Below are 15,946 nucleotides of genomic sequence, written 5' to 3'. Positions count from 1 at the left end.
GCACTCTACTCTCATCCTGTTCCACCAAACGATGCACTGGATTTTCTGTGACTCCTTGCTGCACAAGGAGTGCTTCCCTAGGCTCAACATCACAGGACTGGTAGAACTCCCCTGAAATCATGGTTGTCAGCTGCATCTCACTGATACAGTTAAATCATAAAGAACAAGGCTGCAGATGCCCTAAACCTAAAAATTCCTCATATGCCTCCCAACCCTGATGGCAGGCGATACATGCACATGAACCTACCCACCACTGCACCAAGCCCTGCAAAGCAGCAGAGCAGTACTCCCCTTGTTAACACATTCATCAGCTCCTTTTAAGAGGCTAACTTTGGCCATTCGTGCTGTCAGTAGTATCAAATGAATCTGGGAAGCCTGTTGTCTAAAAGTCAGTCAGTAATTCAGGTGCATTCTGAGACAACCCAAATGCAAACACTTTCCCTAACAGCACAGCAAGCCACCACAATAACAAAACCAACATTTGACTTGGAAACATCACACAGTCCTTTATCAGTCTAAAATAATGAGTGTCCAGACCAGTAAGAGTAACTCAAATCTGCAGTGGGTTTAGGACCAGAAGCTGTGTATGCCAGCACAAGACTGGGACAAATTCTTTGTATGGGTCCATGAAGACCTACATCCTGACAGGAAGTTTTGGGGCCACACATCGTTGTTTTGTACCTGCAGAACAGCACGACCCTAGCATGTGATGGCAATTTGCTTGTTCCAGACACATCTGCACAGGGATGGGGACAGGATGACAACCACAGATTCACAAATTCTTCCAACTTTGTTTCCTATGCTTTCATACAGTCCTCTTTGTCCAGCATGTATCCTTACCTCAGCAGCTAAAAGGACATTCCAGCATTCTCTGCACTGAGAGATCCCTCTGCCTTGTACAGCAACTGGGCTGCAGCTGAAACTCCATCAGTACTTAATTGTTCTGACTGCTGCTACAAAGGCCCACAGCTGAGTTGTGTCCCAGATTAATAAAAGCAAATGCGACAGGACTAAACTTACACCTTGAAACAGTAAAGGGAAGACCTAAAATGCACCACAAAGCAGTTCCTAGAAGGGAGGAGAATGACATTTGCTAGTCAGCCAAATATTCCCACAAACCCAGAACAGTACATGAGCACTGGTACGCAGAGTGCGGCTGCAGGTCCTACAGTATACAGGAGGGCAACCACATTCTGGAAGCCATCAGAAGGGCGTTGGGTATGGGGTAAGAACGGCTTGCCTGTTCATGCAGGTCAGACAAGCACATGTCTTGATGAGCATACACACCAAAACATACAGCGTATCAGAAAGAGCAAAGATCAGCATTTCAATCCTGCATTAAATTTACTGTGAGGTATAAATATATTGGTAAGACTTCTACACAACAGGCTCGGTTATCTAAAGGGCTGATGGTATATGCACTACATGTATAATTTAATTTTCTACAAGTCTAATGAAATAAGGAACATTAAAGGATGTATTAGTTGTTTTTAAGTCATTCTTCTGAATCACATATAGAGTCCCTGATATCACTGTTATAGAATTAATAACTATTAAATCATAGAATAATTGAGGTTAGAAAGGACCTCTATAGGTCATCAGGGCCAACCCTAGAAGAGCTGAAGCTGATGATCATTTCAGTAATTTCAGAAACTTGGCATATAAAAGTCAATAGTGATACAGTAGAACAGTGCACCCACAGTGTGGTTTACTCTGCATAGTTTCCAGTGGTCAAACAGCAAGCTTTAGCAGTGGGAATTCTTACTTTATGACAGCATCAATCTCCATGTTATGATTTTCTTCAGTTGCCACTTGGACAATAGACCTTTTCATGATCTTATTCTTTTGGGGAACACTCATTTGCACGTTTTGGTTCTGAATCTGATGTAGACATCAGTTTCCACTAAGTTCCCAGAGAGTAGCATGGCAAAACTGAGAAGCTTCGCTTTTACCATGAAGAGTAGGTATTTATATGAAAGCGTATATTATATGACATATAATACATATGTGGGCTGCTTAGTTTTGTCTCTGTGAAGTAGTCACAAACCATAATAGCCTGCTAATTGCAAGCAGAAAAGCCTTTTTTTTTAAAAAAAAAAATAATTTTATATATGTATATACAAGGATACAGCAGTTCTGAAACTTTTGCAAGCCCACACTGACCCCACTACCAGCGCCAGGGTAAAACAGTAATTTGGGGATTAAAACCACTCCATTCCAAATATTCTGTACTCATAATGAAAAGACAATCTAACGATGAGTACACTATACAAAAGGAGCTTGTTAATGACGTCCAGATTATAATTAAATAGCAGTACTTAGTGTTTTACCCTCCCATGGAAACAGTTTATATGTAATGGGAGAGTATTTAGATCTGATTAGCCTTTCCCTTGTTTGCCTGGACTGACTGAAACACCTTTTACTATTACAGCTGGAACTCAGGGACCCAGCTCATAAGCACTAGAATGTGTGTTAGTTTGTTCACAAGAAATCCCAGTGCAGTCAATGGAAAGACTCACATAGAGTAATTAGGTGTGAATATTGAGTGTGGGATTTAGGATTCTAGCTGCAGCCTTGTGTAACTGAGTGCTACATTTTCTTAAGATATAAAATAAATTTAACTTGATGAATATAGTTATAATCACATTGATATACAGTAGATGAGGAAAAACTAAAACCAAATCTGGTGCTTAAAGCTGACACATCTATACGAATAGTGTATAATTCAAAAATTTTGTAGATTTTGTAGCATTTTATGGAAAAGCCATATGTGTATTTTATTAAGCTCTTGAGAATTTATTATAGGATTCAGTATTATAATTTCTTCTGAAGTAGTCAGCTGCCTGACAGTAGCACAGCTATAAAATGTAACACAGCATGTCACCTTTTCAGATCTCAGTCGGGATCATTCACCCCTTGAATGATGGCCCCAACAGAAAAAACCAAGCATTTAGGAAGTGTTACACAAATCAGTAGGTTGCATTCTTCTCTCTCAGTCAACACTAACCCATGGTCAAGCATAATGGCAGTGCCCAGTCTGACACTGAAAGTACTGTCTTCTGAAACAGGAATATGTGGTCACTTAACATGCCATAACAGCTTTTATAAGATTAAAGAGCACCATCTAGGTTGGGTTTCCAGGGTAAGCATGTGACATGCAGCAAAAGTTCCCCACACCTTCCACCTGCAGCAAACGCGCTGCTCTGAGGAAGCCGGGGCAGCTCCACGCCGCATGTCAGAGCTGCGAGGTGGCGGGTCCAGCGCAGCGCGGCGTGCGGGACTGCACCGCTGCCCGGCCTGAGCCGCATCCGCTCCTGCTGGGAGCTGCTGAACACACCTGCAGGCTACCCACTAATGCTTCTAGGTAAAGTTTGGCTCCGATTCTGCACTGATTTTAAAATATAGCGTTGTTTATTTCTTTCCCTTACAGCGCACACACTGTTAAATGAGCTACCCAAGCACGCACGGGGAAGAGGGTATACGGGGAGTTTGCTCAGCCCCATGCAGCCCAAAGGAAAAGGAAGCATTTCTCCCGCGGCTGGAACGCGAGCAGCAAACCACTCCGGCAGGACCCAGCGAGCACCCAACTCAGCCCCGGACCCCGCGGCGGCCCCTTGCCCCGGCCTCCCGCTCCCCGCCAGGCCCCCGCCGCCCGCGCCGCAGCCCCCGCCGCCCGCGGGGCCCTCCCCGGCCGCCCCCTCACCCGGAGGGGCCTCCGAGGCACCGCTGCCGCGGGGCAGGGCCGTCCCTCCGCCGAGCCCGGGGTGACCGCAGGCTGTGCCGTGCCCCGGAGGTGTCGGCGGTGCCCAGCCCCGCCGGGCGGCGTGGGAAGCAGCGGGGCCGCCGGTACCCCCGGGCAGGGCGCCGCGGACCCGCCTGGCGGGCGGGAGAGGCGAGGCGGGGCACGGCAGCGCGGGCGCAGACCGGGCTTACCTGAGGGGCTGGCGGGGCCGCTCCGCTCGGCGGCGGGCAGCGGCGGCGGCCGGGAGCGAGCGCGGGAGCGCCTCCTCCCCGCTCGGCGCGGCCCCGGACGGCGCTCCCCCGCCTGCCCCCCCGGGAGCTGCCGTCTCCCGCCAGCCCCGTCCCGGAGCGGCCGTAGCCCGGCTCAGCCGTACTGATGAGGGGCAGGAGGATCCCGCTAGGGAGACACCGGCCTCCCTGCCCAGACCTCCAGAGCTGGCTCTTCCCCGTGCGGCTCCGGGAGGCAGCCAGGGGCGGCCGGGCCCCTCTCTCCACAGCTGCCTGTGCCGTCAGGGACGCGGCCACTCTGCTTCCCGCCTGTCTCGTGTGAGGACGCGGGCTGTCCCCCGCTCCCTCCCGCCTACCGTGAGGGAAGACACGGGACCGACGGCCCCCACGGGACGCCGGCCCCGCGGGGAACGCGAAACCTGCTCCCTCCCGTCAGCCCCGTCCGACGCGCGGGCTGGCGGCCCCGCTCCCTCCTGCCCCCCCGGGCTGTGGCGTCCCCGTCTCGGCCCCACGGCCCCGCTCCCGCCGCGCACCTCGGCCCCGCTGCCTTTGCTCCGTCAGCCCCGACTCTGCGCTTCGAGGGGTCGGCGGGGCAGAGCTCCTGCAGCCCCAGGAGCAGCCCCCGGCCGAGGGGCCTCTCCCCGCAGGAGACGGCCGTGGGCTCCCCGCAGAGGAAAGCGGGGTGGTTTGGGTCTGGCGGCTCAGCGCCGGGCCCGCGGCATGTTTCCCCGGCCGGCGCCGCGCTGCCTGGGCCGGACCCGCGCTCCCTCCCGGGGAAGCTACACGAGGGAAACGTCGGGGAATGGAAATCTCATTCCCCGCGCGGACCTCCGGGCCAAGGCAAACAGTCCCCGGTGAATCATGCGGTGTCTGCCACCGCGGCGAGCCCATGGGAGCCTCCGTCCGTCGGGGAAAACGCTGAGGGAGGCGTGAAATAGACAGGCCAGGTAGAGGCGACCGTCGTTTGTCAGCTGTCAAGGCAGTGGCACAATCAGGTGGGAAAAGATGGATGTGGGGTTTATATCAACACTTACAGTTTTATTCTGAATGAAGAAGGAAAAAGAAAACCGCTGCTTTGTTCCAAAGCAATAGCAATTTCTGTTGTCTGGAACAAAACAACAGTGAAAGCCAGGCTCGCTGTCACATCCAATGGGAAAGGAATAAAATTGCCAAACCCTGCCAGTTCCAGCACATCAGGTGCCAGCGAGGTCTGAGAGAGGAGTTTTGTACTCCACAGTACTGCTGGGATGGTGAGCAAACTTTGGAAGTCAGCAGAGCTAATTTGGGTAAATTTTGTAAGGCACAATGAATTGTCTGTAAGACAGGTGTACAAAATCTAATCCCTAAACAGGGTACTGTAAGTGGCAAGCAAATCTCAAACTGAAAGGGGCCGGATTCACCCTGTCTTTCATTCTGAGCATTGGCTTTTGAACCTCTCCTTTAGCTAGAGGAAAGGAAAAAATTACAAAGGCAGCTGAACATTGATAGGCTTTATAGCAAAGCCTGCAGAGCCAAGTGCAGAACAATTCACTTGTCCTGTTTCATCCTTTGTAATGCTGCATAGGACGAGGCCCCAGCCATGGTCCAAATTAATGCTCCATCATCTTGAAATGCAGAATCTTTACCCCTGAAAATTCCACTGTGCTGTGGCTTGAGGCACCAGCTGAGTAGCCAGAGGAAGACAAAAGGCAGGAGAGAAAGTGTTGTGGTGAGAAGATGACATGAGCACCCAGAGGCTTGGCTTGGTGGCTTGATAAGGCATCAATTCGTTTCATAAGAGACAGCTTAGAAGATGAGGAGATTTTAATTTTACTTTATTAACGAACTTTGCTATTTATTTAATACTGTACCAGAAGTTCTGTGTATCCCCCACATTACAGAGCCTCACTGTCTCTTCACCATTTGCCCTTCCCCAAATGACAAGCTTCTGTCCTCTACTTCCATAGTGTGACTTCTTTCAGTCTGTCAACATGGGTAGAGGAAAGTTGGAAAATGTTAAGTCACAAAAAGCTGGAGGCTTCTATCAAGCCATGCTTTGATCTGCAGGCAATTATTAAGCTTCTTGAAGATTACTAACTGGGCAGCAGAGGCTTTCTGAGCCTCCTCTTCCCTTTCCTGGCTTCTCTCAGTGCCTGGAAGGATAATTCTCAGTATGGAAGAAACTCCCAGTGATGTAGGCTGTTTTTGCATAATCACAGACAACCACATAATGTAAAAAACACATTTCACAAAGTACGTTCCATTTTAAAAGCAGGTGCTTAACTAAAACTACAGTGAACTGGTTTTCCTCCAGCTGTTAGAGGACTATTTCAGATCTTCCTGGTAGTTAGACACTTCCTACTAATTTCCAGCCTAAATGTATTTATGGCCATTTTATACTTGTTTTCTAATATCAACATTGTCTTTCAACTGAAACAGCTGCTTTTCTTCTCCAAGTCTTGCCTAGCTAGTGTATTTAGTGACCGCAATCATTTTCTCTTTCAGCCTTCACTCTTGTTTTGCTCAACAAGCAAGTTCTCACTGTATGTGCTGAGCTGGTTCCCATGCTTGCGGCTTGCAGAACTGAACATGATACACCACTCAAGCCCTCACCAGAACATTTCTCTTTGTTGAAAATACTTTGCCTGATGTGGTCTAGGATTTCATTTAAATTTTCAGTTGTTGCATTACCATTGATGGCTGATGGTCATCTTTGTGTTCAGTTTATATATGCAGCTGCGCCAGTTTGCCAGTGGATAAATCCTACCTAATACATGATCTTTCATTTTATACTATGGTATTTCATCTCTTGTCTTTCTTTCTTAAGATCATTTCTTTCCAACGAGATCTGCCTTCTCCTTTACATTTACAGTGTCTTTTGACTTTCCTATGTTTTATCAGAAAACTTCCACTTTTATCTGCCAATTTCAAGAATGAAAAACTTAAATGTTAAATAAGATTCCCAAACTGATCTTTTAGTAGTTGCTAATAACGTTTTCTCTAACTTTCCCCTTTGAACACCCCCTTATCCCGTTTTCCTATTGCCATGAGCTAGGTCCATACTTAGCTCACAATCCTTCTCCCAGTTCCTATTTCAATTAGTAATTTTCTTTGTGGCAAAGATATTCTGAAGTGCAGACAGATTAGATCTACTGCATTTCCTTTACCTAAAAAAGGCAGGTTTGATGAGCACAACCTAGTGCTGGGAAACTAATCCTGCATTTATCACTTGTTCATGGTTCACAACATCTTTAATTATTCTTTGTTTCAAGTTTTTTTCTGAAGTCTTTAGTACTAGTTGGATCAGAAAAAAAAGGTGAGGTGGCATTTTTACGAATCAAGTTGCTCTAAGGTATTAATTGCTTTTCATTGGGCACCATCTGACTCAATACAATTGTTAAGAAAATTGGTTATGATACCTGTACTGTCATTTGGGATGGAAATTGTCTGCTTCCCCTTGATGTGAATGTTTTAAGGTTCATACCTCCCTTACTTGTAGTTGCTGCTGCTCTTGCTTGTTACCCTGCCTTTGTCTGCATTGACTGTAATAACATATTTAAAGATAGCAAAGCTTTTAGCATTGGATAGACATGCAGAAGCAAGACAGGTTTCTCAAAGGCCTAGATAAAAGTGTTGTTAATTTCTATTGCAAATGAGAAAATATTTAGACCTTAGTAAAAAAGATTGAAATAAATACATAAAAATGGTTGTTAGTGCAATAAAAAGACTATGGCTTTTGCCAGTTTAGGAATTCAGCATTTTATTTATTGACATGCAAGGTTTGAAATGCTTGTAAACAAGATTATAATGTTGTTGTACTATTAACTGTCTTTGTTAGTCTATAGAGAAACCAGACCATATTTTTTAAATCACTTCAAAAGTTTATATCTGTCAGCTTTATGATTGGAAATGTTATCATGCACGTGTAATGTTAGCTCATGGGGTTTATAAGCCACACTGCACTGCAATTAATCAAGCACAGTTTCTAATGCATATGCAAATTGGAGTCTGTCAATGGAAGCACCATCCTTAATTAAATAATTAGAAGAGATGCCTTCGCCTGGGTCCAGTGCTCACTGAAATGAAGCTGTCTCCACTGACCCCTGAAGTGCCAGATCAGCAGGTATTCAGTATCTTAGAAAACATACAATGCAAGTTCCTTCTAGTTACAGTGGGATTTTCAAATTTCTACAATGGCTCAAAAGTAAAACTCTGCCAATCTTTTCTTTCTCTACTACTTTTCCTAAATAAAGACAAGGCAGATTTTTTTTTTTTTTTGGCTTAGATGTTGGTTGTGGTTAAAACTACTGTCATGTAAAGCAGGTATGTTACTGTCAGTTCGTAGCTGTCAATTACTTTGTGTTATCACTTAAAATAACTTAAATAAAAGATAAATATATAGGTTTTAAGACTATGTCTAATCTATTTTCCTGAAAAAAATAGATAATACACTATATTTCATCATCCCCTCCAACATTATCCTTTTGCTATGCCTGCAAGCCTTTCTACTTCAAGTGTGTACTTCGCTATTTTGATCATCTGTGCCATAGCTAGTTAATTCCTTGACATGATTCTAATTTGCATATGGTACTTTGTATAGCTTCTGAAAAGAAATGAGAAGAGAGATTTTTTGAAAAAGCCTGCTATTTTCTTACATGGATCCTTTCCGTTCAGCTGACACCTTCCATAATTCCACGAACATGCTGCTGATTAAAAACAAATGTGGTAAAGATTCAAACACAAATGTCATGACAATGTGCTCATTTCTCACTTGCGGTAAAAAAGACTCACCTGAGTGTTAGTGATGTATTGATGATACACGAATTGCACGGTTCTGTTCATGGTTCACAGTTTGTGAACTTAATTATATATATAAAACCAAAGGAACTGAAAGAGATCAGAGGATTTGAAGAACTATAAATTGGTAAAGAGCGTGCACTTACTTTTCTCCCACACTTCAGTGTTGATTTTGCGGTGTTTTAGTTCCAGATGTTTGAGGATTAGTATCTTGGCTGGCTCTGTACTTAATTCTCAGAATCACTTTATATTCTTAAGTCATCTGAAAAAGGCAAGTAACTCACTAGTGTGCATGGCCAGACAAGATACAGCCTCAGTTCAGCCCTCTTTGTTTTGCTGTCTCTGTACCACTGCAGACTTCCATCTTTCTCATTGCCCTGGATAGCAGCTAAAGTCACTTGCAGTGGCAAAACGCAAAAGTTTTCCTTATTGAAGCCCAGATGTTGCAGTTAACAAAGTTTTTCCTACTGAATTTCTCCTGGAAACTCCATTTGACTCTTTATTTTGGAAGAAGAAAATGGGAGCTCTCGCAGCTGGTACCTGAAAAGCATTTGCCTTATATATATGTTACACATTTTCTTCATTTTTCTCAGAAGAACTATGTGGTAGCTTATGATTACTGTCCAGACTGGACAATGTTTACTGGTGAAAAAAAAACCCAACAACATGGTATCAATAGAGGTGTGACTCGAAGTTACATGCTGTTGATAAAGTACATACAGAGTTCATCTGCAGATGGCACTCACCTACTTCAACTAGCTGAAAAATTGTCCTAGGATTGCTATGGTCACAACTCTATTCACAGGCTTTACTTTTGCTGTTACTTTCAACATGTGGACAGTAAAACTGAAGTTTAAGCATTTCCCTTGGTAATTTAAGCTGTGCCATGCTTAAATTCAACTGATCTTTTCTTCAGAATCCAAGACAATGGTTTTTTACTCTGTTCTTGGGACAAAATTACATCACATGCGCAAGGAGCTGAACTTATGTCTCACAATGTGATCCATAAAGCAGGCAAGTTGGTAGCTCTAAATCAGTCCTTGCACAATGAAAAATAATCTAGATGTAGCTGCCCCCCAATTAAGTCGTATTCATGAACCATCGTGAGGAGGTAATAGGAGGCACTAAAGCCTGCACTAAACATAGATTTAAGGGAGGTTACTCATAGTCTTCAAGTTAAGCATGTGTTCAGAGGTTCTGGTGTTTTCTTAAAAAATCAGCGCCTTAAAAAATATTTGACTCCTGAAAGTTTATCCTGGCAATACCTAGGTTTGTGGCAATGGCCCCAGGAAAACTTGGTGATTCATGAAGTGCAAAAAGAAATGTAGATGTTAATTCCTTTTGTTGCCAAACCTGTTCCTACACCCATAAGACAAGAAGTCTGGTCCTTGCTGCCGGGGCTGTGCAGAGGACCTTGGGAGCCGAGAAAGGGTCAGCCCGGTCCTTGTGCTGGTCGCCCTGTGCTTTGCTCTTGAGCACATTTCCAGGGCAGATGCTCCAAGCCTCTGTGCAAGCAGCAGTTAGCAACAGCCACACCTGCACCTCGAGCTGTCCTTGCAGAAGACATCATGAACCACTTCTGTGTTTTGTGAGGAGCAGATTTCTGCTGTTTTGTGCTGGGTGTAAGAGCACACAGGAGGACTCAGGTGGCTGAACGGATTCGGGGACCTTGTGCATGAGCTGGGCACCAGCCTGCTCAGCCCTGTCCAAACTGGTGGTGTGGTATATGTAGTTATCAAGTCTTTCTCATTACCAGGTCCCACTGGGGCCAAGGCAGGAGGTGAATGCCAAGATCCACAGGCTGGAGAAAGCTTGGTCCACAATGCAGGACTGCGGGCACCAAGGGAGCAGCAAAACAAGCAAGCTGAATCATTTGTAAGGGTGGACGGCTATTGAACATGCTGTCTAGACATCAGTTTTGGAATTAAACATCCAAGTTATTTTTTGAGTCTTCTACATAGTGAAAGATACAGAATTTCCCTGGATTCATTCATTCCTGAATTAATTTATGGATTGCCTTACAACAACAGCCCTTTATTACTCAAACAATTGCCAAGGAGAAAAAAATCCCGTACAAAATGTTATCAAATATGAAGGATGGAGATGTAGAATAGCAGAAATCCACCTTGTTTCTAGTCTGATTTTTGTATCTGCAGGTTTCTGTCATTAGGTGCTGTTACACTTCTGTTGGCTGCTTTGAAGAAGAGACCTTTTATTAAAGTTTTGTTCCCTGTGTACCTACTTATATGATGTCCTTAAGTCACCTCCTAAATCTGAGTTATTAAAGGCACTGCATTTCCTGAGTTTTTTCACTTGATGGCATATTTTCCACCTCTCTAATGGTTCCTCCAGCTCTTTGCTAACCCTCTCCAAGGTTTTTTTAAACATCCTGCTTGAAATACTTACAACTTTAAGGTATAGGCAAAATATTTTTTTTCCTTTTTATTGATGATTTATGCTTTCTTTAAAGTAATAGTTGAAGAAATTTAATCATCATGGAGTCAAAAACTGATCCTTGAAGAATTTCTCTTGAAACACATTTGTTATTGAATATTCTTTGCTCATATACAGATATATTTATCAGCTGTTTTGCAGTCTATTTCATATATGCAATGCTGTTGCTATATCTTTCTGGTTGCCTAGGCAAAATATTGTATCAGGTAAAGTGCCTAAGAAATATCCAAGTGTATAATGTTTACACTTGACCACATATTGATCCCTTTCTTAGCCCCTTTAAAAGAAGAAAAAAGGATAGTTTCACAAAGTTTTTCTATTATCAGTTTTCTGAGTAATGCACTAAATGACAGAATTATGGAAAAATTTAGATAGGAAGTGACCTGAAAAAAATCCTCAGGGATGGTGTTCAGCCTCTCTAAGTTATAACCTTGTATGTTGAATATTCTGTTATATCTGAAGCCTAAAGATTTTATTCAGGAGCTCTCCAAAACATGCTTTTTGAGTACCACCTTTGGTGGTGGTGGTGGCATTTGCACCAGATCACTGTGCATTTAAAGACTGAAGTGGAACAAAACTTTGAAAAAGAAGTTGTGGCGAAAGGACAAAGGATGAAAGGCTTCTTGAAAATACTACTAGATATAGCAGTAGATATTGTAGATACAGAATATTTTACATAATTTAATGTGTTCCTAATGATGTTTTAAAAAAAAGTTTTCAACCCTTCCTGCCCCCAAATATCTGGAAATTGCATCCAAATGTAAGATCGCGTTTTACAGAAAAAAGCATCAGAGCAAAATTGTGGTAAAAGAAAAAGTAAGAAATGCCAAAGAGGATCTGTAGTAACCTTGGTACAGTTTGCAGCTGAATTAGAGCCGGTTAGGTAGTAAAAGGATAGTGCTAATACTGACACTGGGTCCAACTCAAAGGGAAAAGTTACACTCATAATAAGATTAACACGCCCTTTTTCTTCAAAAGCAGAGAAAAGTCAATCATCTACTTTGCTACCTGTGATAAGTATAGCACAGGAATGCTAGTTAGGAACTAAAAAATGTCCAGAAAAGTTGTCATATGTTGGGTGTATATAGACATCACAAACATGATCAGGGGTCCCATCTCAAAACTTTCTGAGCTTGTGACTCTCTCTGGTCCCATAACCCCTGAGATAAAGCCAGAGTTCCTCAGACATTCGCCTCCCCCCTTTTCTCAGACACCCCTTTTTGTACCTCATCCTCAGGCTGCTTGTGTGAAATGAACTGGTCCCAGCTCAGCCTGCAGTACAAGTGCTGGTTTCTAAGATGAAAATGTGGCCAGAGATACCTTTATTAAATACCAGTATTTAAAAGAAAAAAAAAGGCATTAAAAAAAGAACAAACTTCAATATTTTTTGAGAAAAACGCCCCTAAATCTACTGTATTAACTAGTCTTGTTCATTAAAAGCATTTTGAACTTCTGCAGTTGCTTTTTCTTTATGAGAAGCAAAGAAGCAGAGTCATGCAATAGCAGGAAATTTAAGCCGGCCTGTGCAACTTATGAAGCTAATTTCATCCTCAGCTCTAGTGCAAAGAAGGAAATTAAACCCATTCCAGTTTTCTAGCAATTTGATGGGGAGAAGAATTCATGAACTCACAAAAGATAAATATTTGTAACTAATTGCCAGCTCTTGCCTTTGTTTCTTTACTTTCATTGCCCTTGCTGCCCTCAGGTGAGCTCATTTGATATTGACAAGAATGATGACATTAGAATAAATAGTACCGATCTCCCAGAGCTTTCCACCAATGTGTTGTTTATCTAGCAGTGTTAAAATGGTGTACTGGTGATACACAAAATATAACTACAAAAGTAATTGTCTGTCCAGCCAGCTTTTCTCCGTAAGAGACAGGATGCCTGTTTGTGCTTGCCCTTGCCCCAGAGAGGAGCCCAACAGATCTTCCATCACAAAGTAGAACATATCTTTCTTATTAGGAGGGCATCTGTATTTATAAGAACACCTTTCTTATCCTGACACTGAATGTACTTAGAGGATTTGATGCTAAAAGTCTACCGATGTTGTACTTCTGTCTCTGATTGCATCCTTGCCCCTGCTGTCACGAAGGGACCTGGCATGGGGCACTTTGGAGGAAGAAACAGTTTCAGAATTACAGGTGATCAACTCCCCAGACTTCCTGATGATAAATAGAAGGAATCTCCAAAAAATCTCTCAAGCCCCCAAAACCCAGAAGTTTTTGTATACCTGAGCAAAGTTTATTAAAAAACCCCAGAAACCTGTTAGATAGATTTATTATTATAGCAGGGTACGCTTAGATACTGTAATGGAGCTCAGGTTCTGGGCTAAAAAGCTGTGTGTGGCTCATCCCTCCTCTTGCTGGTCATGTTGACCTCAAAGAGCAAACAGAAGTCTTCTGTAATGGCTGCAGAGACTCTGCTGTGCTACAGCTCCCTTTCTCAGAGCAGCCTCACAGCTCTTCTATCTCTGCTGGCGAGCAAGCTTCTCCTGTAAGCCAAGTAGCCAGCCCTACTGCATGCCTGATTCATCTCCTTGCTGTTTATTCAGCCTTCCAAGTGACTCCGTGTCCTCTGCTCAGACCAATTAGTTAAGTCCAGCTCTGGCTACAAAGGGCGAACCTTTCATGACTTTCTAAATTTCACATAAGTTCTTCATCAAAATAAACTCCTGTTGTAGCCCATTGTCTAGAATGTATTTGTAGAACTGCCTTTTGGCTTTGAAATAGTTTTATATCTGCTGGCTGTGTGACAATGAGTTTGTCAGGTTTTCACTCCTGTTGCTTCGGTATTCTGTTCTGCTGGAGGTAGACACAGGCTGCAGGCAGAAGGTCACAGATGTGGCTTCCACACCCTGCTGAGCTATTCAGCTGAAAAACTGGCCACGTTGCAGAACCATTTTGGGTCAAATCCATGGGTGTGGAGTCATCATTTACGAATACCAAAGTGCTTCCCTGAAAGAACTCTAATCCTGATTTATCAGAGCCAAGCCTCCCTTTAGATAGCTATGGCTGCTGGTTTGAGTTTCTCAGAGCTGTGAACTGACACAGTGCTGAAACATCTCTGCAGCCATAGGCACTGAAATTTTGCAAGAAATGATTTTGTGGTACCTGACTTCAATTTCTGCAGCTAATAGAGGCAAATAAATGGGAAGGATATAACATAGCTCCAGAGAAGCAGCTCAGAGCCTTCTGTCAAACTAGACAGTTTGGCAGGAATTTGACCAATACTCCTTTACGTTTAGAAAAATAAATTTGTAGATGTCTTTGCCTTACAACAAGTAGGACCAAGGTGTCATCCACTCCAGTAATAAAGTCTGAAACAGATCTGGCGTAACAGCTAGTATAACAGGTTACAGGTGCAATTATGTTTCCTCCTGACCACAGCAGAGGACAAAGAGAGCACCTAAGCCGAGCAGGTTTGTAGCAGTGAACCCTGTCAATTCAACAACCTCTGTCTGTGCTGTTTAAAGGAAATACATGATCGTTTCCCTCCCACGCTCTGCCCCTGTTGCTGCTCTTCTCTCCATTCTGCCCTTACTGGTAACCAAGTCCTTCATCTTGCATATTCCAAGCATCAGCGTGCCATCTTGTTGATAATAACAAAAATCTGTTAAAACTGTCCATGGTGTCCCTAGTTGCTACGCTTTGGCCAACAAGGTAGTGGTGGCACTATTTTGCAAGCGCAGAATTTGGAATTTCTTTCAGACTAGTTTTCGTTCCCTCTGCTTCCTTGCCAAGCTTTTCTCTGGCCATAAATCGATCTGATATGGCCTTTGGTAACATAGAAAACCTGGGTTGTTTATACCAACCACAGGTTTTCCCAAAAAAGTACAGACAGGCTAACACCTAAAATAATGGTTGTTAATAATTGTTTTAGAAAATTGAATATATTTAGAAGCATGAGTGCCACACTGCTGGGTCACCACTATGAATTCTGGTTGCTTTCTCCAATATGATGCATGAATGAGTGTACAATGAGAAGAAGCTGCATTGTTCCATCAGGAATAAGAGCATGAGGCACGGATGAGAGAAATGGGATTTGTGCCTTAGTATGCATTGGCTTTGTGAAGCCTGCAATGCCTTATAACTGATATTCAAAAAGTTAGAAGATTTCAGCGAAAGATCTACCTCTATTTCTGATACTTCAAGGTTCAGATTCCTATTTGCTGGTTTTTGCTCCATATTTATGATGGTCTGTGTCAACATACCTTGAAAATTTTTTCTTTCCACTCTTCAGTTACTATAAATGATTAATAATAAACTGATATATTAAACTTTAAGATAAGAAAACAGGAGACAAGTTGAGTAGCACCTGGTCCTAATATCTGGGAGAAAGGGAAAAATTCAAGGAATGGTGAAAAAAACACTATTAGGAGCAAGCAGTTCTCAAAGCACAGAAACTTAAGAAACCAAGTTTTTAATGGGTTTCTGTTGTCACAGATGACTGACTATTAAAAAAGAATTATAGAAAAGCTGTGGTGTGAATTCCCTAGGATTAGACATGGAAATGGAGAATGAATTGAACAACTGAGGATAAAAACCTTCAGCTGGAATTGGTGTCTCTTCATGTAAACCAGAGTATCTACTTTTTGTTTGGGACCAGGGGAACTCATCTCCCACATGGATCCTCTGACATATCAGCAGAGCTGAACTTATGTTGCATTATCTGCCCCCTCCTACCCAGCTGTCTATCTACAGTATGTGCAGGAATGTCATGGTTTTAATACCATATCCTCCCTACC

At 43.4% G+C, this 15,946-nt stretch overlaps 1 protein-coding gene across 6 annotated transcripts in view; it reads right to left on the bottom strand.

Moving 5' to 3' along the window:
• MATN2 (matrilin 2) overlaps positions 1–4,582 on the bottom strand; it is a 70,873-nt gene extending 66,291 nt beyond the window's left edge. For 4 of the 6 annotated variants that reach the window (XM_065629466.1, XM_065629464.1, XM_065629467.1 and 1 more), the window contains exon 1: positions 3,934–3,985. The gene's annotated coding sequence lies outside the window, so the exon portion shown is untranslated. Of the gene's footprint in view, positions 1–3,703; positions 3,770–3,933; positions 3,986–4,502 lie in introns of those variants that run through there. The other 2 variants (XM_065629462.1, XM_065629463.1) reach the window with 2 other exon arrangements.
• Between the last annotated feature and the right edge of the window lie 11,364 nt (positions 4,583–15,946).

The sequence above is a fragment of the Caloenas nicobarica genome, chromosome 2, assembly GCF_036013445.1.
Source record: "Caloenas nicobarica isolate bCalNic1 chromosome 2, bCalNic1.hap1, whole genome shotgun sequence".
NCBI lineage: Eukaryota > Metazoa > Chordata > Aves > Columbiformes > Columbidae > Caloenas > Caloenas nicobarica.
Note: the sequence above shows the minus strand (reverse complement) of the source record. Positions and strands in the feature narration are given on the sequence as shown.